We start from the raw sequence: 23096 nt of genomic DNA on the forward strand, positions 1-23096 counted from the left end.
CTGCATTCAGAAATGTTATTTTGGTAGTTTGAAATCAACCATGGTGGAGTACCTATACTATAGAAATTGGGAAACATGACAAACCAGAGCTTAATTTGTTGATTGTCTAGACTGACACAATAGAAGAACTTTTAATAATGAAGATTGAACTTAAAAGTGCCTTAGTTCTTGAACACAAAAACTTGAGGAAATATTTTTCCAGTACTTGAAAACTATTATCAGCAAAAGAAGTCGCTCCTGTCATTAATGAATGAGTTTAGTTCCAACATCCATTTTTGTTGCTTCACTTTTATCTCACTCATTAATGTAAAAATATCAACCAACATTCATGTTGGGACTTCGGTACCATGAATGACTTCTTTGCTGATTGAATATTAATCAGATATTTATTTGTGGTCTGATTTTGCCAAACATCATTGAATTTCAGCTGTAGGTTAGCTATGGACACAAGTATTCTGCCAAAATCACTGAAACGGTTTTGTGAAAATCATGTGGCCATATAGAATTCACTATTTAAAAGTGTTATATCTTTTCTTTTTGTAAATTATGTGATATATATATATGTAAAAATTATAATAAACACATAGATACTCTGTTCCCCTCAGACAGCTGTTAAACATTTACTAACACACTAATGGACATAATATAATTTACTATTTGAAAAGCTCATTCTGCTTGCGATATGGAGTATGAGTTGTAGGGGCTAAGGGAGAAAGCAGGGAGAGCAGTGAGGAGACACGCACATTGGTCCAAGGAAAGATGACAAAGTTTGTATTGGTTGCAATGGCGGGGAAGCTGGGGAGCTATGGTTGGACAGGAGAGGTATTTTGGAGGCCAAAGGTAAGCAAGCAGTCATCCAGCAGCTCTATGGAAGAGATGGACTTAAGCAGGCTCAGTTGAGTGCATAGAAAGCTGCACCAGAGAAAAGGAGTCAGGGAGGGATGTAGTAGGAAGTAGGACATGTTGGCAGTTCTAGGATAGATAAAGGTAAATATCTTTATAGCAGATGGAGAAAGTTAGGCTGGATTGTTATTTAAATGTCGAATTGCCTCAAAGTGCAGGTGGGGAGAGGAAGCTGCAAATACCAATAACATGTTGCAGCTGGAACTCACATACTAAGCTACTCATCTAGGAATTTCATTGATTTTTGCCCACATGGAGGGGTTATTTGTTCATCTCCATGCCTTGAGCCTATTCCAATTTATAGTAGATTTTTTTCTCGCATTTGGCGATTTTAATTATAAAACTCTCACACTGAATCACCCTGTGTTACACATATATTGCTGCCCCCTTTCATGCTTCTCACTACTTCATTCCTGGTTTTTCTTTGCTATGCCATAAAGAAGGACCCTACAGAAAGCCACCCTATTGTCTTGCCTATTAGTTGTCAGCAAACTTCTGGCAACCACGGTTTTCCCACTTTCCCTGCTTCCTCCATTATAACATACAATCTGTATTCCACATTACAGGTTTTTTGTTTGGGTTTTAACATTTTTCAAGAGAAGTTATTACATTTTATGGAGCTTAAAAAATAGTAAATGTTTTGGAAAAGAAAGAATCATGTCTCCACATTCACCCACCCTTTCAACCCTAATGACCAGAAGAAGAATTCTCAGCTATGCAGCTTCCAATGACTAACACTTTGAGGATTCAGTTTGGAGATGTTGTTTACCTTGGTCTTCTGATAATTAGCTATTTTATGCATGGTTTCAATCAATCGGGGAATGTTTATTAATAGAAGAGACTTTCTTAATTAATATTCTCTCCTATTCATTCATTCCTTCAACAAAAGAGAATTCCTTCAACAAAAGAGAATTCCTTCAACAAAATAGCAACTATTATATGTTAGGCCCCAGTATAAGGCTACAGGGATATAAAAATGATCAAATCTCTTCTCTGGAGGAAATGGAGATAGATACGATTACAAGTCATTATAGAACAATGCAGACTTACAGAAATGTGATAGATGCATAAGGCACTATATAAGCTTCAAGAAGTCATCTGGTGTTTAAGATCAGGGAAGTGGGTGTGGATATGGAGATGGTGTTGGGGAGGGTTTCCTAGAGGTGAGCAGGACTGACTTGAATTAGGAAGGGTTTCCTTCAAGTTATTTGTTTTTTGTTTTCTCTTGGAGATAATACTTCTAATGGAAGCTTGTAGTCAACATTCATTAGGTCATTTTTTGGTGCATTTATAAGAAACGCAACTCTTAAAACAAAAACAGAGTTTTTTGATTCACTGAAAAGTCCAGAGGAAGTTTAATTTCAGGCATGGCTGGATTCAGGGGCTCAAATGAAGTCAAAAGGGCTTAAATTTTATCCCTTAGCTTCATTTTCCTGTTTTGTTTTGTTTTGTTTTTCTGGAAAGGTTATCTCCACCTCTACCTGGTGGCCTGTGGCACCTGGACTTAAAACATCCTGCCACGTTAGTAACTTTAGTGGAAAGAGAGTTCTTTTCTTTCCCCATAATTTTAGTAGTTGTTCCTGGGAGGGGTTTCACTGGTCCAGTTGGTTCAAATGCTTATCCCTGGACCAATAACTGTGACCAAGGGATGTCAGGAATGTGTACTCTGATGGGCAAAGCCTAGCTCAGGTGACCACCACTGACACCTAAGAGTGAGGTACAAATGAAAGAGAGAGAAGAGGAGGTGCTTCTCCAAATAATTGGAGATTTTAAATTTAAATAGGAGAAAAGGAATTTCTGGGCATGCAGAAAAAAACCCAGATGTCCATGACAATAGCTCTTTATCAAAATATTAACAGTGACATAAACATCATATTGTACATTTTAAGAGAATTAGACATGACTTAAAATGTTTGTCAGCAATGGAAAGAACCCTGAAAATTAAGTATAGTTGTTACAAGTTTTATTGGTTTCACTTCCTGCCTTTAATAGAATGTGGGTTTGTACTTTGAAATTTCAAATGTTACACAAATGAATTGACGATTGCTTTGCAGAAATAGTATCTCCACTTAATTGGGCCTTTTTTGGGTGATGAAGTGATGTTTACAACTTTTAAGCTAGTTTTATCGTCTTCCACTGAAGGAGTTTGTCTCACTTGACTATGATTCCAACAATATTATGGGTATAGGCGGCTGCAGTGAGCCTCTGTCTGCTTATTTTGCTCCTTCTATCTTGACAAACTGAATGTCACGCAAATGTCTCCAGCCTCTGCACTGGGCAGGCAGGAAGCCAGAACCAGTAATAGAAGCAGTAGGCACTCTGTGAATACTTGCTGATTAATTTTAGCTCCGTAGGCCTGATGGGTTTTCCATCCCTATAATTACCATCAGCAAATAGTTATTGAATGATGTCCAGCATATTTTTATTTCCCTTTCCTTGATCCTGATTTTCATTTTCTATTTTACCTCTCTGTGATTTTATCGCACATGTTTCTGTTGATCAGACCAACAGAGCCTCCTGTGATTAGTTTATAATTACTCAAGTTTATTTCTACCTATGAGATATCTTTATCTATCTGTCTAAATTTGTCTTTGTTATGACCCAGTTCAAGTTCTTTCTGGAATTAGGGAAAGGATGAAGTGTGAAAAAAAAAGGAATTAAATAGTTTGGTTATTGAATGGCTATTTTGTGCCTGATGCTATATTAGTACATTTCCACATTTGCTTTACAAGTTAGTCTTTTTAATTAGAAGTAATGCTTAACAAGCCTACAAGTACTGACTAGGCTCACTTTATAGAGAAAATGGAGAGCAGTGAAGGGTGAGGAGGTATGAGTTATGGATATGACAATTGGGGAAAGATCTTACAGAAGAGAGATTGGGGCCGTCCAAGAAAAATCGTTATCTTTGTGTAAATGGCATTACAAGGATGAAAAATAACTTTAGATATTACTTCTGTTAAAAAAAAAACTTAAAAAGATGCTAGAAAATAACTCATACTTATTGTAAAAATCCAAACATACAGAAGGTAGAAATGTATAAAGGTAAAAACTTCCTCACACAATCCCATTTTGCAGATTTAACTATTTTTTTCTTTTTGTATTTTGATGGCAGCAAAGATGTAACTAATTTTGAGTTTTTACGTATATTCCAGATCCCCCACCCCATTTTTCCCCTCTTCAAAAACTTTTATTATGTGAAATAGAAAGTAGAATTGTGACTATCAGAGGCTGGGAAGGGCAGGGGGAAGGGGATGGGGAGAGATTAGTTAACAATTACAAAATTACAGCTAAATAAGAGGAATGAGTTCTGATGTTCTGCAGTACCTTAAGGTAAATGTGATTAACTATAATTTATTGTATATTTTCAAACGCTTTTTGTCTACGCATGGATGCATGAATGCATATATGTTTTTTAAAAACAAAAATGAGATTTTACTACATGTTTTTTTCAACCTTTATTCATCAAATGTTATTGGACATCTTTTTATCTTTTCAATATTTTCAGGTAATAGTAGCATAGTATACCGTTGTTTTAACCTTTTCCTTATTGAAGTATATTTAAATTGTTTTCAATTTTTCACTATTGCAAGACATGCCGCAATGAATATTCTTGCATCTAGATCTTTGCACTATTGTACAATTATTATAGAATTGAAATTTCTCAGGCAAATATGATTTGCAACAATTACCAAGCACCAAAAAGTGCCACATTATTGGGTGTATTTTAAAAATGCTTGTCCACTATCAGTTCATTTTCTACTTTCATCTTCCTTTAGACATTCTAGAAAAAATCAATTAGTGCAGGAGTCATGGATGGCTACTCAGGACAGGCTACAACCTGGAGACCCCTCATGTTTTGCTATTGATACAGTTTTGGTGAATCCATCCTTATGTTAAATGCATGAACAATTTAAGAGGATTGGTTTACATATGAACTGGGAAGGGATTATTTAGGGATACCATAATGCTTGATGACTGCCTCCGTCCTACCAGGGACCCTGATCTGCTGTGTTGTGGCCACATGGTAGATAGGTATTGTTTTGCTTGCCAAGCATCCACTCTCCACATATGATACTAGGAACTAACATTTCCTTTGGAAAACTATCCTTTCCCTAACTTTGGTCCATGCGCTTATGGTGGTATTAACCCATCTGTAACTCTGCATGAGCCAGGTCTGGTAATATCAGAGATGGGCACATGATGAGGACACATAAGCCTTAATTCTTGGCTTTCTGGGACTACTTGGAAACTTGCCTTGTTTCTGAACAGGAATAGCTAAGCTGATACGATGCAAGCTTGGAGCAGCTGTGGTCTACTACTTAGAGACTCCATTGAATTGAGGTTTTTTTTTAAAAAAAAAAAGCAAAGAGATCTGGAAAAGATTCCCAATTATATAATTTGAATGTCTCGATCCTGAGGTTAGGACTCCTCCTAGACTTGACTATTACACACTTCAATACATTATTCCCCCTCCTTCTCTTCCTCCTCCTTCCTCTTCAGCCAGCTGGAGTTAGCTAACACTTGCATCAGAAAGGATCCTGACCTCAGAAGTAAACGTCTAAAACATGGGGGTGTTGCTCCTTCTGGAAGAGAGCGGGAGGTTAAGGTTACCAGACCTGGAGGATGACCCCAAAAGAAAAGGGGAGCCCAAAAGAGAAGCCAGTTGAATGTCTAAAAATAAACTTTACCTGCTTCACAAGTTTGGCTCGAGTTTCCTTTTAATGATTAACTAGATGAGATGGTCAAACTCCTTCTTTATTTAAAATACACAAACATAAATAAGAATATCAATCTTCAGTTAATTCACCTATTCTGGTTACATCTGCCTCAGGTTTTCATTTTTTTAATTAATACATTCATTGCTTTTCTATTTTAGGCTGTGTTTAAAAAGAGAGAGAGAGAGAGAGAGAAAAACCTGGTAATCTTCTAAGAGAAATGTCTTATGTAGTTTTTCTTTAGGGCCTACTTTCCATATTGATCCAGCCTTTTGTTTTATCATTTTATTTATAGTAGACTTGGTAATATATTAACAGTACCTGTAAATATGATCTAGTGGAATTATGTATTAAAATATTTTAATATCTTCTTAGCATTTGCCTTAAAACTGAAACTTGATAGCTGAAGAAAAAGCTCCATTAAGATGAAAAATCAATCCCTTAGTGGAATTAAATCCACAACGCTTATAAAACATTGCTTCTGTCTTATTTACATAAACTTTATACTTCTCTCTCTCATCAGTGGCAGGGGAATATGGGGTGGGATGTCATTAGTTGGATTCAATAGACATTTATTTACTTATTAATAGCTCCAGCTCAATCTGGAGCTTGAAATAGACTTGAGACTCTACCTCCTAGTAGACACATGTCTTTAGCAAGTTACTTAACTTTTCTGAATGTTAGTTTCCTTACCTGAAAAGTAAGCTTAATAATATTACCTGCCTCATGAGGTTCTTATACAGATTAAATAAGATACTCTCTGTAAAGCATTTAGCATGGTCTCTGACATTTAATTAATGCACGGTAAAGTAATTTTGTTATTATTACACTTTCAGAAAGTGAGATAGCCCTGTAGGCATACCCCAAGCAGAAAGGACACGCACACACACTATGCTAACTTCCTTCAAACTAAGCCCCTTTTCTCCTTACATCATGGATTGTGAAGTGAGCACCTGTCCAATAAAAGAAAGATTCTGTAAAATAAATCCAGGCACTGGCTGGAAATTTTCACTATATGATTTATCAGGACTCTCCCGGCTTTGAGGTCCTATAATTCTATAAACCACACAAGTTTACATATCACTGTGGGATTTGATCCTTATGAAACCCAAGAGAACCATAGATTTTCCACATCCAGCTGAGCATGCTCAAATACAGACAGACATTTAAAAGCACAGACATTGATCACGTGCTCTTTAACCAGCAAAATACTACAGCCAAAAGAAACAAAAGCACAGAGAAATGAAATGATTTGTTTGAAGTCTCATTGATTTGCCAAGAAACTAAACTGAACGTGCAAGCTTTCCTAATTCCTAGTTGGGTTCTCCACACACTAAACATAGTGATATATAATCCTCAGATGTCAATATTTACGTTTTATGAGTTTATTGCTTGTCATGTGTTAACTCATAAAGCCATTTATTTACTTGTATCAGTGCCATCAAAAACCCTTTAATTTCATGATCACAGTTAGTATAACATAGCAGACAAAGCACTGGGCTGGGCACGAGGGGCTGGGTTTTGGTTTTGGCTTTGTCCCCATTCCTGCCCTCAACTGCATGATTTGGGTAAGTTACTTTTCCCCTTTTGGACTGTTTGCCTTTCTCTGCTTAGGTATCTGGACTTTCCCTTCCCTTCTTCCTCAACCCACACAGAAGTAATTGTGTCTTTCATTATCTCTAGCTGCAAAGTTTTTTTATTAGACAGCCCATATTTACTGGTCATCTGCTGAATGCCTCTGTGCAGGAAGCTGGAGATAGAGGTAAATAAGGTATGGTCCCTGCCCTCAGGGCTTTCCCAGTTAAGAGGGCACAGGGTGTGAAGGGAGCACAGGTCAGAAGGTGAAGGCAGGGGTGAGGGAAGGCTCCTGGAGGAGGCAGGATGAGACTTAAAGGGTGAACGGTTGGTGCTGGGTGGCAGGCAGGTAGATATAAGCTCCAGTGATGACAAAGATTATGCTGAAAGGAAGAATAGTGTTAACAGAACTAGCTTGGACGAGGGCAGAACTAGAAAGAATCCAGACTGATACTCCAAGTTGTGTGACCTTGACCTAGTTACCTCTGTTTCCTCATCTACTAAGTAGGCATAATGATCGGGTTTCCTCTTAAGGCTGTTTTGACAATTCAATGAGATTACGTTTGCTAATTTTAGTGCAGTATTTGGCATTACTGTAGATCAAATATCCCTAATCCCAAATTCTGAAATCGGAAATGCTCCAAAATCCAAAACGTTTTGAGAGCTATCATGATGCTCAAAGGAAATGCTCATTGGAGCATTTCAGATTTTGGATTTTTGGATTACGGATGCTCTACCTGTATGTATTTCTGCAAATATTTCAAAATCTGAAAATATCTGAAATCTGAAACTCTTCCTGTCCAAAGCATTTCAGATAAGGGATATTCAATCTATATTACCAATTTATTTTCACCAACAACATGCTGTCATACCTGTTCTCTTGTCCCCTCTTTCTCTTCCAAGGACACAGGCATATTTATATCCTGCTATCAAATATATTTTGTTTATAAATGTTTTCAGTAACACACAAGTATTTGAAGTACTATGATAAAAGAAAAGTGGCATTCCATGCAATACCTTGGGGAGATCATAGACATGCTATTAATTATAATGGTCTTCCCTAGACCACTAGTTTTTAACTGGGTGATTTTGGCCTTAGGGAATATTTGGAAATTCCTGGAGACATTTTTGGTTGTCATAGATGGAAAGGGAGAATCTTATTGGCATCTAGTGGGTAGAGGCCAGGGATCCTGCTAACCATCCTGCATTGCATAGCACAGCCCCCTACAACAAAGAATTACTCAGCCCAAAATGTCAATAGTGCCGAGGCTGAGAAACCCTGCCCTAGATGTAACCCAGTCACTGCTTCTTTTCAACAGTCATTGGGAAACATAGTAAAACGATGTTTCTTAAGATCCTAAATTCAGCTGCAAAAGTGTATCCTTTGGATATTTTACACATTTTAACATCTCCTTTGAAAACAAAGTCCTTCAGAGAACCTGGTAGAATCATTCAAACTTTTTTTTGCTACAAAGATAATGGAAATTATTTTATTTTATCATTTTTCTCCTATATGTATAATTCAGGACAAACTCTTTTTTTATGTGGTAATTTTAATGAAATTCACCAAAAAAGAGACTTGATTAACCCTAGTTTGGGAGTCTTTTCCAGAGTAGAGAAACCTGCAACAGTGTGAGCTTGTCTCCGCCATCACAGGGATACAAATGGCTAGCTATCCAATGGTGGCTCCTGCAGCCTCTGGAGGAGAGCGCTAAGTGTCACCTTTGAGTTCCCATAGTCTTGCTAACACTGCTGCTGAAGTGGGGCCAACAACAGGGGGCTCAGAAGGGCTTGCATGTTTTTACTATCCTTCATCCATTATTTTCTTTCTTCTAGAAGCAACATAGTGATTAAGAGTGTGGGCTCTGGGTTTGAATCTGGTTCTGCCACTTGTTAGCTACAGTGACCTTGCTAAACTCCTTAACCTCTGTGTGCCTCAGATTCCTTCCCTGTAAAATGGGGAGAAACAATAGTACCTACCTCACAGGACTGTTACAAGGACTAAGTGAGTTCTCATGGGTAGAGCACTTAGAACATAGCCTGGCACATGGGCATGGTGGCTCACACCTGCAATCCCAGCACTTTGGGAGGCTGAGGTGGGTGGATCACTTGAGGTCTGGAGTTGGAGACCAGCCTGGCCAACATAGCAAAACCCCATCTCTACTAAAAATACAAAAAAATTAGCCAGGGGTGGTGGCACGTGCCTGTAATTTCAGCCAGGGAGGCTGAGGCAGGATAATCACTTGACCCCAGGAGGGGAAGTTGCAGTGAGCCAACCTTGCACCACTGCACTCCAGCCTGGGTGACAGAGTGAGACTCTATCTAAAAAAAAAAAAAAAAAAGGATACAGCCTGGCACATAATAAGCAGCAAATAAATAAATATGAGTTGTTGCTCTTACTTTTTATTCTTACTTGCTTTTATGGACACGCTGAAGTAGGCTTTAGGTATAATATGGACTTGCTGGAAGTTACATGTCATTGCAGAGTATGGAACGCAGTCACAGCCAGATTTTTTGAGTAAGACATCAAAAGCACAGTCAACCATGCAAAAATGGACAAATGAGATCACCTCAAGCTAAAAGGCTTCTGCACAGCAAAGGAAGTCATCAATAAAGTGAAGACACAACTCACAGAATGGAATAAAATATCTGGAAGCTACCTATCTGATAAGGGATTAATAAACAGAATATATAAGGGGCTTAAACAACTCAATAGGAAAAAATAATTTGATTTAAAAATTGTCAAAAGATCTGAATAAATGACATACAAATGGCCAAAAATACTCAACATCCTTAATCATCAGAGAAGTATAGGTCTAAACCACAGTGAGATACCATCTCATCCTGGTGAAAATCGCTTTTATCAAAAAGACAGGGAATTATGGATGCTCTCAAAAATGTGGAGAAAGGGGAACCCTCATACACTGTTGGTGGGAATGTAAATTAGTGCAGCTACTATGGAGAACAGTATGAAGCTTCTTTAAAAAAAAAAAAAAAACCCAAACAACAACAACAACAACAACAAAATAGAGCTACCGTATTATCTAGCAATCCCACTGCTGGATATATATCCAAAAGAAAGAAAATCAGTATATCAAAGAGATATCTGCACTCCCATGTTTACTGCAGCACTATTCATAATAGCCAAGATATGGAATCAACCTAAGTGTCTACCAACAGATGAATAAAGAAAATGTTGTGCATATACACAATGAAATGTTATTCAGCCATAAAAAAGAATGAAAGTCTGCCTCTTTCATCAATATGGATGGAACTGGAGGACATTATGTCAAGAGAAATAAGCCAGGCACAGAAAGACAAATACCACATTTCTTGCTCATATGTGGAAATTCAGAGAGAGAAATAATAGAATGATGGTTACCAGGGTCTGGGAAGGGTAGTGGGGAGGGGAGATAAAGAGGGGATGTTTAATGGATACAAAAATGCAGTTAGATATGAGGAATAAGATCTAGTGTTCAGTAGCACAACAAGGTGACTATAGTTAACAATAATTTATCGTATATTTCAAAATAACTAAGAGTGGAATTGCAATGTTTCTAACACAAATACATGACAAATGTTTGAGGTGGTGGATATCCCAGTTACCCTGATTTGATCATTATATGATGTATGCTTATATCAAAATATCACATGTACCCTGTAAGTATCTATAACTCTTATGTATCCATAATAATTAAAAATAAAAATTTTTGAAAAGAAAAAAACCCTATGCATTTATGGTCTTAAGACATGGCTTTGGGACCCAGCAATGAATTAGATGTAATTCTAGTCTTATATGGCATTATAGTCTAATTAGTGGAAAACAGACACATAAACAAATAAAGATACATGTGTGTACAATATATGAATGACAGAGTTACTGATTTTCTTAGAAAAGAGAAGGGAGAGATGAAAGACTCCAAAGGGGAAATTAACATGGCATTGAGGGTTAGAATAGAGATGAAATCAATTCATTCCATGCAACAAACATTTTCAAAAGCACCTACTACATACCAAGCACAGATCTCGGTGCCTTTCTGAAATCGCCCTCCTTTAGAGAATGGCAGCTTCATTTTTAACTTGATATTTAAAAAAAATACTTCACTCAAAATAGCAAAACAATCTATTAAAAAAGGCAAAGTTCGAGGACTCACAAAATCTACTACTACTTACATACTACAAAGCTACAGTAATCAAGACAGTGTAGTACCGGCATAAGGATAGGCATTTCAATCAGTGGGGTAGAATTGAGAGTCCAGAAACCCATATGCCTATAGTCAACTGATTTTTTACAAGAATACCAAGACTATTCAACGAGGAGAGAATCACCTTTTCAACAAATGGCGCTGGGACAACTGGATAACTACATGCAAAAGAATGTTTAAAAAAATTAACTCAAAATGGATTAAAAACTTAAATGTAAAAGCTAAAATTGTAAAACTTAGCATGTACATACATCAGAATCTCGGATTAGTCAATGGTTTGTTAGTTATGATACCAAAAGCACAAGAAAAAAATAGTCAAACTGGACTTCATCAAAATGAAAAATTATTCTGCTTCAAAAGACATTATAAAGAAAATAAAAAGACAACACACAGAATGGTAGAAATGGTAGACAACACACAGAAATTTGCAAGTCATATATCCAATAAAGGTCTAGATCTAGAATCTATAAAGAACTTTTATATTTCAACAATAAAAAGACAACCAATATTTCAAAAAAAGCTACATTACCTGATAGTTCTCTAAAGAAGATGTACAAGTAGCCAATAAGCACATAAAAGATGCACAATGGCATTATTCATTATAGAAATGCAAATTGAAAATACAGGAGATATCACTTAATACCCACTAGGACAGCAATAATTATTTTTTTAAAAAAGGAAAATAAATGTTGGTGAAGATGTGGACAAAGTGGAACTCTCATACATTGCCAGCGAGATTATAAAATGGTTCAGACACTGTGGAAAACATATTGGCAGTTTTCTCAAAAAGGTAAACATAGAATTACTATATGACCCAGCAATTCAACTCCTAGGACTTTACCTAGGAGAAATAACATGTCTATCCTAAAGCTTTTACATGAACATTCATAACAACATTATTCATAATAGCTAATAAATGGCAACAGCCTAAATGATCAGCTCATGAGTGGATAAACAAATGTGGTAGATTCATAGGACAAAATGTTATTCAGCCATAACAAGAAACGAAGTGTGGATTGAGGCATGCTACAACATGGAGAAACTTTTAATACATTATGTTAAGTGGAAGGTGCCAGACAGAAAAGACTGCCTATTGTGTGATTCCATTTATATGGAATGTTCACGGTAGGCAAATCCATAGAGACAGAAGGGTAATTAATTAGTGGTCGCCAGGGGGCTAGGGAGAAGGGAATTGCGAGTGACTACTAATAGAACCAGAGTTTATTGTTGGTGTCATGGATATGCTTTGAAATTTGATAGCGGGGATGGTTGTACAAAATTAAGAACATACTCAAACTCATTGATTTGTACTTTTAAAAATGGTTAAGTTTATGTCATGTGAATTACATGTCAATAGTAATAAAAATTATTAACCAACATATGCTTCCTATTTTCTTTAGAATGTTGATACATTGATACAAATCAGCTAAAATAATAAAGCACAAGAGTTATGCCATTAATATTTGTTTTATAAAAACACATGTTTTACATTCTAGTCAAAAAGTTAAAGTTTATTCAGATTATGATCAGGAGTAGGCAGAGGCCAAGGGAAGGCCACGTTTAAAGGACTTAGTTGTCAAGACTCCTTTGACTAATTTTTAAACGCCCACATGATAATTCATCTGCTCATCAAAGCATCACTTTGAAAAAACAATTTTTATTAAAACGTTACAGTACAATAATTAGTGGGTCAAATCCTGTCTCATAGGTACAAATTAGTCATTTTGAAATATGTACGAATTCTTTTGGTGCATGGAACAGCTGTTTGACTGATGCCGACCTGTGAGGCTCTGATGTGCTACTGCAACCTTCAGTGTGTTTCCTGGTGAAGAGTCCACCAACAGTATCTGCTCCCTTTTCCTTAAATGTGTTTTTACGAAGTTTATCCCTTGGGAGGACCACCCATGTGAGTGGATGTCAGATTCGCTCATATCATAAGTCCATAAATCATATAGACTTAATCTTGTTATTAAAGCAGGTCTTTTTTTTTTCATTTCTGTTCCTTTTGAAGAGTTCAAAAGCTGAAATACTAGCCCCAATGAACTCCCCATCACATCTAAGGAAAGCCTAATATTTCTAATTCTAGAGGAAGGACCCTGGTCTGCACTATAAGTAAGAAGTTAGCATTTTCATTATTTTGTGTGACAAACTGTGTTCTTACCGACCATTTCACTCCAGATATAGCTTAGTATTTTTTTTTTTTTGAGATTTCAGGAAATGATAGCATCGTTTTTTAATAGTAAAGATATAAATAAAGATTCTGAAGCAGTCTGTGGTCTTAGTATTTGGGAATGATTAGTCATATTGGGGACTGCCCTGATAGTAGGGTGGACTGGGGGAATTACCCTCAGAGGTTAATTATGAAATTCATGTAAAATGGATGAAAAGTCATCTTAACGGACAGAATGACAAATAAGGCAAGAAGAAGAGGGGAAAGCTAGTTGGCAAAACAAACCTCAGCAATGCCTCTTCCAGCACCATCTAGGAAATTATAGGATTTGGGAATTCCTATCCTAGTGGGAAGGCCATAGCCAGTGTTATAAGCAAACATGGAGGACCTGCTAGCAATACCGTTCTTCTGCAAGATGGCTGCATCAGGCCACATTAACCTGATAACATTAAAAGCAGATTTGCCTGCCTTCCTTTCCCCCATGGATTCAATGTTCACTGGCAACCTCTGAACACGTCTTCTATGAGACACTGTCTTAGTGGTTAGGTATCCACACTCTAGTTTACATTATGTGGGTTCAACTCTCATCTCTACCATTCACTAGCATTGTGATCTTACAAGTTTAAAACCTCTGACTTTATCTATAAGAGGGTTTTAACCACAATTCCTACCGATAGACTTGTGAGGTCATCATGGAAAATGCTTGACACCGTGCCTGGCACGATGTTATTGTTAATAAATGCTAACCATTATGGTCATTGTTATTCTAATATTAGTATGTCTATGAAAATAGAATGGGCTTCTCACATGTGGCAATTATGTTTTTCATTAAAAATTACTAAATTGGGCATTTTGACTTAATACATTAATCACCTAAACTTAGTGTAATTCTTAGTGTAATTCTTAATACGTTAATCACCTACACTTAGTGTAATTTCCTATAAAGAATTACTTAGTGTAATTCTATAAAGTGTAAGACGTCTTTACACTGTATACACTATAAAGTGTAAAGACGGAAAAGACGGAAGGTGGGCTGACAGATTCAGGTTTCTGATCCTGCCAAGCCACGGTCATGGCAAATCCACCAAGGCCACAAAAATGCCATCTTGTGAAGCCCCTTGGGGTCTGCCTCCTGGTCTTTCCCTGAAAATGCCATCTCAGTCAGAAGCTTGCTTTAAATTTCCTTAAGAGGAGATTCTATGGAAGAAGTAACAAAATGGGATCAATGGTTCATATGGTGAGTGAAAGCTGAAATACTGATCTGCTGAAGACTGAGCTTCTATATTTCAGGTCATACCCTTTTCTAAAACCTGTCAAAGGCTTCCTTTCTGCTTTTAGGATAAAATCCAAACTCTGTGCTAGAGTTCCACAAGGTCTTTCCTCCCTGACTCCTTCTGCCTTTCCAGCCACGTTCTGCAATTCTCTCTTGCCTCACCATGCTCTAGTTCAGGGGTTGGCAAACTAGGAAAGTTTGGTAACATTTTATTGGAACACAACGAATCCCTTTGTTTAAGTATTGCCTATGGCTGCTTTCACACTGCAATGGCAGGCTTGGGTGGTTGGGAAAGACACCATATGGCCCCATTGTAATTGTATGGTAACATTTAACTGTACAGGACTTGGGAAGTTAGGTCTAGCTGTGAGTCCAAGAAAAGGAAATGATTTTGTTCATCAGCTAACAATATTTGCCATAAAAGCAAAGCAATGTGAGTGGGGACCCTAAAAGTTCCCACTGTTTTCACCATTCTGACTACCACCCACTCCCCACCAAATGTCCCTGAGGCATACCCTGCAGACCTTATTACTTTGGGGCACACGTTTTGAAGAGGCTGACTTTACTAATTTGACTTGGCATTTTGATTAAAATTACTTTCATATTTTGATTAAAGTTATAACTGCGTGATAGAGACATACTCATATCACCAGTGCTTTAAGGACACACAATGGGAAGCTGATGACTTCTAAACCATTTCACATTGAATCTAAATTCACTGCTTAATAATAAGTAACAATGATAATAATAGTAACAGATGTGTACTACTCACATATAGCACCATCTTATCTCATCCTCACTTACGGTAAGTGCTTTTGTTATTCATTTTTTAGATGAGGAAACTAAGGAGAAGAGATGTTAAGTAACTTGCCCAGGTTACACAATAGGAAGTAATGAATAATGGATCCAGGATTTAAAGCCAGTAGTCTGACCACTGAGCACCAATTAATTAACTTTAGCTACACAATCTCATCATATGGTTAAATGAATACCTCATTCTTGTGTAATAATTTACAATTACAAATTGGTGAGGATCCTCATTTTCCATATTAGAAACTAAGGCATGAAAATGTTAAGAGATTTGGCAAGGTTATGTAGCCATTTTTCAGGCCAAAGAATATTAGGAACTTGGTCTTCAGTTTCTCCCGCTCAAAACAAAATGTAAACTTGAACTGTATGCAATTCTCTCTGCTATGGCAGTCGTGCACCTAGAACCCAGTGGGCACTAAATCAGAATAAACTATCTGGATGGCATTTTAGCTACATATATCCAAAATAAAAAGAGCCAAATATTTATAAAAAAATGAGAGGCAATGTAACAGTAATAAAAATTGGAAACGACCTTAATATTAACTAGTAGTAGAACGTTTAAATTAATTATATTGCATCCATAAGATGAAATGTTGCCATCAAAAATCATGGGTTTTTGTCTGGTGCAGTGGTGCCTGTAATCCCAGCATTTTGGGAGGCCAAGGTGGGAAGATCACCTGAGGCCAGGAGTTTGAGACCAGCTTGGCCAACATGGTGAAACCCCTTCTCTACTAAAAATACAAAAAAAATTACAGGTGGGTACCTGTAATCCCAGTTACTCAGGAGGCTGAGGCAGGTGAATTGCTTGAGCCTGGGAGGCAGAGGTTGCAGTAAGCCAAGGTTGCACCACTGCACTCCAACCTGGGTGAGAGAGTGAGACTCCATCTCAAAAAAAAAAAAAAAAAAGGAAAAAAAAATCATGGTTTTCTAATAATATGGGGTAATGCTCACAATAAAATAATAAGCATATATATTTGTATATATATAAACACATATACACACATACATATTAACTTTATTTTAAATATATCTTTAGGAATTTCATGCTTTTATATTAGATTATGTTTTCTAAACTCTGTTAGTTTACTGAATAACTTCACAGGAAATGTATTAAAATATTTACCATGGATATCTCTGGATGTGAGATGATGGTAGATTTTCTTCTACATATTTTTCTGTACTTTTTTACTTTCTCCAGTGAAGATATATTACTTTTATGAGTAGGAAAGTTTCACAGTACGTGTTGTTATATAGACTGAATGTTTGTGTCTCCCCAAAATTCATATGCTGAAATCCTAACCCCCAATATGATCATGTTAGGAGGTAGGGCCTTTGTAAGTAATTAGGTCATGAAGGTGGAGCCCCACGAAGGGGATTAGTGCCCTTATAAAAGAGTCACGGAAGAGCTCTCTCACCCCTTCAGCCTTGTGAGGACACAGTGAGAAGACAACTGGCTATGAACTAGGATGCAGGTCTTTACCAGACACTGAATCTATCAGTGCCTTGATCTTGGACTTCCCAGCCTCCAGAACTGTGAGAAATAAATGGTTGTTGTTTAAGTCACCAAATCTATGGTATTTTTACTGTAGCAGCATGAACACACTAAGACACATGTTATTTTAAGGAAAGATGCTAACACCCTGTCCTTCACAGCCTGCCTCCCCAGAAAGTTCCCACCATGTTTAGGGGTGTTGAGCCTTCTCTGCAATCACTAAAAACACATCCCCACTTTATAAGTAATTCTACTTAGCAACTTCCAGTTAACCAGTACCAAATAAACATATCTTGAATTCAGTCATCTATATAAATGTTGTTTATGTAGAGATGCTGGAGGAGAGAGGAGAAGGTTATGATCTCTTTATGGTTTCATGGGATGTACTGTTTGGTCCCTTTCTGGGGCCAAGAGGGTACAGGTTCAGACATGGTTTAGGACACCAGGGTTCCAGGACTGGGTAAGAAATGTGGCTCAGGAGCTTCTGGGGAGCAGAGATGAGCCACACCCTTCCCCAGTGCATTCATTTTTCAACAGGGATTAGGAACTTTCAGAGAAAAGACTGAAATCCTGCCCACCAATGCACTGCAAACCTATGTCTGAGAAAGTAGGGTGTTTGCAAATGGAGAACAGATTATAGAGAAGAACAAGTGCCTCCTCTGAAGAACTAAACTGGCACTACAATTCCAATAAGAAAAGTTGGTGTTATGCATGTTCTCACTCATAAGTGGGAGTTGAACAATGAGAACACGTTGACACAGGGAGGGGAACATCACACACCTAGGCCTGTCAGGGGTTGGGGGGCAAGGGGAGGGAGAGCATCAGGACAAATACCTAATGCATGCAGGGCTTAAAACCTAGATGATGCCTCATGTTCTCACTCATAGGTGAGAACTGAACAATGAGAACACTTGGATACAGGAAGGGGAACATCACACACCAGGGCCTGTCGTGGGGTGGGGAGAGGGGAGGGATATAATTAGGAGATATACCTAATGTAAATGACAAGTTAATGGGTGCAGCACACCAATATGGCACATTATACATATGTAACAAACCTGCACGTTGTGCACATGTACGCTAGAACATAAAGTATAACTAAAAAACAAAACAAAATAAAACGTAGGTGATGGGTTGATAGGTGCAGCAAACCACCATCGCGCATGCAAACCTATGTAACAAACTGACACATTCTGCACATGTATCCCAGAACTTAAAGTAAAATAAAATAAAATAAAATAATTAATTTATTTTAATTAATAAAAGAAAAGTTGGTGTTAGCAGAGAGTGGGGGTTACAGGTAGTTTCCCAACTGAAATCAAAACTTGCCTGTACCCAGCCACCCTAGCGGCACTTTTGCAGCCTTGGAGAAAGGTGCTGTGGGTGTGATTTGGAAGAATAATAACTCTGTAAAAGGTAGTAACACTTTGGGGTTTAAACAGCTTTGCAGTGGGGCCCCTGGATGAGCAGACTATAACAATTACTACAGCAATTACATCCTCTGGCTTTGAATGACATTTATATGGGTTTGGGAACAGAGATGACTCTCCCTGAGGGGGTGTTGGTAGCTGCAAAGCTGACAGGAGCAGAGTTTCAACCTTGGTGGGGGTGGAGGAGCAGAATATGTGTACAACTATCAGGATTGGGGACCAAAACTGCCTTGCTTGGCTCAGCATATCTCCAGCAAGGAAGCCCTGTCCTGAGCCACTAGAATAGCTGGTACTGGGTGCATCTGCAGTGCCAGCCTAGCTGAACGTAGCACCAAGTGTGTTCATCTCACTTTGCTGAGCGGGAGGTGACACTGGACCAGTGATCTGAATCACCGAATTATACATTTAAAATATGTAAGGCACTAGGTAAAAAGTGTTATAAAGAAATAAGGTCATAACAAGGTAGTAAGGCATCTAGCAGATATTCCAAATTCACAAACGTCGGTCCTGCAGGATTTCCAGGTGGTGATGACTGTGGTGGCAACAGGGATGGGGACAGATTTCTAGTCCTGAGGGGCATCTTTACAGAAACATCAGAGCCTGGGTCCATGGATTCTTGCCATAGTGGGGACACAACTGAATTATTTCTGGCTGCACGTCAGCACCCTTAGGCATTTCCAGAAATATTTAGGGGAAAGGCACTCTTTAAAAGGCTGAAGTAAAGCAGGGACACTCACAATTGGTGAAGTGTGAGATGCTCGGGATGAGTTTGTTTAAACAAAGTAAGCCAAAGGGGCTATTAAAGCGTACGGTTCCCCATGAATTCAATGTTTTTCTTTAAGCAACTCAACTTCTGTGGCTACTTGTTATAACTATTTCAAGGAGCTGCCCTTGGAAGACTTCGCTTTTATGAGGTGTAAGAAAAACCATGACTCAGGTAAATCTGTCAACATTTTCCCATAGAAAGTTTATCTTTAGAGGTTCCTCCCGCCAGGATCCTCTCCATCTGTCCACAGCCTACTGAGTAACCCACCGACTATTGCATTCTCTGCCCCATGTTCATTCTTTCCTTTTTCCTATTCAAACTTCAACTATCTCTAATGGCAGAAAAGTGATCTGATATATAACGTCACCTAAAAGGACAAATGACTGACAGTAGCTCGATTTAGTTTCCATTTTAAAGGAGGATGTTTGGAGTCCACAGTGCCTTAATGGAAAGGAATTGGGCTAATTGTGAAATTCTTTCAACAAGGCAGACCATTGGTGGGAGGCTTTTGGGCAGGGGAGCTTCCTGGAATCTGTTAATGATATACCCAAAGGCAACTCAGCTGACTCATAAAGTTAACTCTGATGGTGCTGATGATGTTACTAAGAAGCCCTCAGCCTGTGCTGCCTAAAGTTCACAGAGTTTTATTTAACATATTCTTTTGAGCTAGGCAGAGAAGAAATGATCATCCCTCATTAACAGCAGGGATACTGAGGACTAGAGATAACCACTCATTTGCCCAAGTGTCTCCGCTAGCAGCTGATGGAACCTGCGCTTGTGCAGGCAAATAAAGGCAGAGGGTCCAAGACGGGGTTGTTAACCTTGGCTGTTATTAGCACCTTGGAATAATATTAAGCTGTAAGGGGCTTAAGGATCAGCTAAATTACCTGATCTGTAAGCCTCTCTCTTTTTCTCATCCCCCATATCCAATCCTCCAGCAAATCCTGCAAGCTTCACATTCAAAATAAACACTTTTCACCATCTCCACTGCTCCACTCCGAGGCCTCACCTCTCTCATGTTGTGGCAGCTTCCTGACTGCTCTCCCTTCTTCCACACTTGCCTGTCTACAGTTAATTCTTCATACACCAATCAGAGGGATCCTGTTAAAACCTAAGGCAGGTCAGGGCAGTCCTTTGCTTGGAATCCTCAGCAGCTCCTCTCTGCACGTAGAGTCAAAGCCCAGTCTGCACCTGGCCCCTGGCTGCCCTGATGGCCTCAGCTCCGGTTCTCTTTGCTCCCGTCGGACTGTCTTTCCTGTTCCTCAAACTTGCCACGCACCTTCTTACCTCAGGGCCTTTCTACTGGCTATTTCCCCCCGCCCCTTGAGTCTTCCAGATATTCACATCACTGGCCTCTTTAGTTTATTCAGACCCCTGGTCAAATGTCACCTCCTAGAGAAGCACCACCCCCCACCACTATCACTCTAGCCCCTCATTGTGTTTTAGCTCTCCTTATAGCACTTTTTACCTAACACATTATATATATTTTAAAACGCGTTGTCTCGCTCTCCTCTCTAGACGGAAGCTCCATGTCAGTTTTGTTTTGTTCCCTGCTGTATCTTCATGGCCTACAACAGCACTTGGCACATACTTGCTGAATAAATGAAACTGAGAAACTCAGAACAACCTATTTCTTTTTAGATAAAGCCCACAAAAATGTTTTCTTCCTGTTCAGTTTAAACTTTCCAGCACACAACATCAGTCTTGTGATTGTCTTTTTCTCTGGTGCTCCGACCTCTGAGTAACCTTTATCAAGTAACTTTGTTAGAACTCACTTTACCCAGCTATAGAATGGGAATAAAAATATAACCTACCTTCCTTCTCAGACACTTTAATGAAGCAAAGTCTTCTTTGTTCTTTGAGGAAAGGAGCCAGGCAGATGAAAATTCCTCTTACTAAGGTACAACTAAAGCCCCAGGAGGGCAGGAGCTGCATTTTGTTCCTCCCCATTCTCGCACAGGGAAGGCCCTCATTAAGTGCTTATTGAAGTTAATATCTGTGGGACACAAACTGCATCTGCCTCTGCACCAGTAGCCACAGAAGCCGGCCCCCTTCCTGGGCTAACTGCTCTGAGAGCACCAGAATGAAATCTGACTTAGATATGACGCAGATTCCTTTTTCCAGAAGAAGCCAACTACACAACTCTTGATGAACAAATAGCTGCCAATGATGAGCACAAACCAGAGAATTTCAGAAGTGAAGAAAATTTTGGATGAGAAGATCCTGTCTCTTGGGTATAACTTTTTTTTGGAGAGACCCTGACTAACACAGCTACTCTCCTAATCATGGTGAATTTCCTGGTTCAGCTCAGAGCCACTGATTCAGCAGATATTCCCCCAGGCAGATCCTAACGGAAACCAACACGTGAGGATTGATGCTGGGAACTTTATCATGCTCAACAAGGATTTGAAAACTAAATGAACGCGTGCATATTCACACTAAGCAATTTGCCTCCCTGCCTTCACCACTTTCCCTTTTATTCTTCTCTTATCCCCTTTCTGACTCTGTTTCTATTCCTTCCCCACTCATGCCCCAGTGCTTCTGTTGGACATGGCCATTTTACGGTCCTGCAGGGCTTGAAAGATTTCTGACCTTCCAAGGTTCAGTGATTTGGTATCAGAAGATCTAAGTTTTCTCCTTCTCTCTGCCATTTAAAGAAGCGTGTTGCAATTTCCCCAGCAGAAGTGAAAGTGATTCGCCTCTACTCAAATGTCTGCACAGGCACAAGAATGAGGGCAAGAGGGAGCAAAAGAAGAGGAAGAGGTATCTTTTGAATGGGGTGAAAGCAAACCCTTACATAACCTGACCACACAAGAGGAGGAAATGAAAACTTGGGTTCAAGGGCAATTTTGTCATTGGTTATAAGTCTGTGTCATCAAGCAGGTGCCAGAAAAACAAATTTTATTTTGATTTTAGACATTCATTTTAAGAACTGGATTTTCCTAATTTCTCATTCCCAACGAGGATCTATACAAGAATGCACAATTTATAGTTAATTTGGAAATGAATAAAATATTAACATACCTTTTGTTTCCCCTAAAACATAATACCTAAATTCGTGTGATGCCTTGGTTACCATCCTACACATGTATTTGGATTGTAAATGAGCTCAGTTTTAAGCACATTTGTAACAGTGGAACAAGTGAGAGTTGCATTACATGGCCAAATTGATATTGATGATGGTGGCCTCAAGAACGGATTCCATCCCAAGACATCTGATCTGCAGACAGTTGAGCATTCATAGCAGTTTTGACTTCATTGACTTCATTGGCTCCAGTCAGAAGGTTTTCATCTAGTGCATTCAGTTACCCTGATTTCTAATTACAATAGAATCTTTCAAATAGATTTGTTTCCAGAGAGCTTACTTGAGACAGATTAAGCGGCAGAAGTTGCAAAGGATGTCATTGTTTTACATAAAATATCTGTGGAAATTACACCTAGAAACTTGTTGCCTTTTTATTTTAAAAGTTGCTATATACAAAATAACAGTCATGTCAAATAGTTACCACTGTGGCAACAATCATTATGGTACATTTGCAATTGTTCTAAAAAGTTAATATGGAAAAGTTACCAGAATTAAGTGGTGATGTTTTACTTAAAGATTTACAATTCATTAAGGATGTAAAAAGAAATGAACTCTAAGAAACGTGTTACTGTAGTTGTTGAAAGAATATTGTCAAGGTCTTTATGCATATTAAGTGGCTCCATAGAAGGTAGTTCCTTTAGATTTTAGTGTTAGCTGCTACAAAACTGCTGG

The 23096-nt window shown here is 38.4% G+C and overlaps 2 protein-coding genes across 2 annotated transcripts in view; both read right to left on the reverse strand.

Annotated features, from left to right (window-relative positions):
- The window catches only part of NR3C1 (nuclear receptor subfamily 3 group C member 1), a 154090-nt gene extending 132461 nt beyond the window's left edge, over window positions 1-21629 (reverse strand). Inside the window, exon 1 of the mRNA XM_077937308.1 lies at window positions 21154-21629. The gene's annotated coding sequence lies outside the window, so the exon portion shown is untranslated. The remainder of the gene's footprint in view (window positions 1-21153) is intronic.
- LOC144329569 (uncharacterized) overlaps window positions 1-23096 on the reverse strand; it is a 330604-nt gene that overhangs the window by 6434 nt on the left and 301074 nt on the right. The gene's annotated exons all lie outside the window — the stretch shown is intronic.

The sequence above is a fragment of the Macaca mulatta genome, chromosome 6 (genome assembly GCF_049350105.2).
Source record: "Macaca mulatta isolate MMU2019108-1 chromosome 6, T2T-MMU8v2.0, whole genome shotgun sequence".
NCBI classification, from domain to species: Eukaryota; Metazoa; Chordata; class Mammalia; order Primates; family Cercopithecidae; genus Macaca; species Macaca mulatta.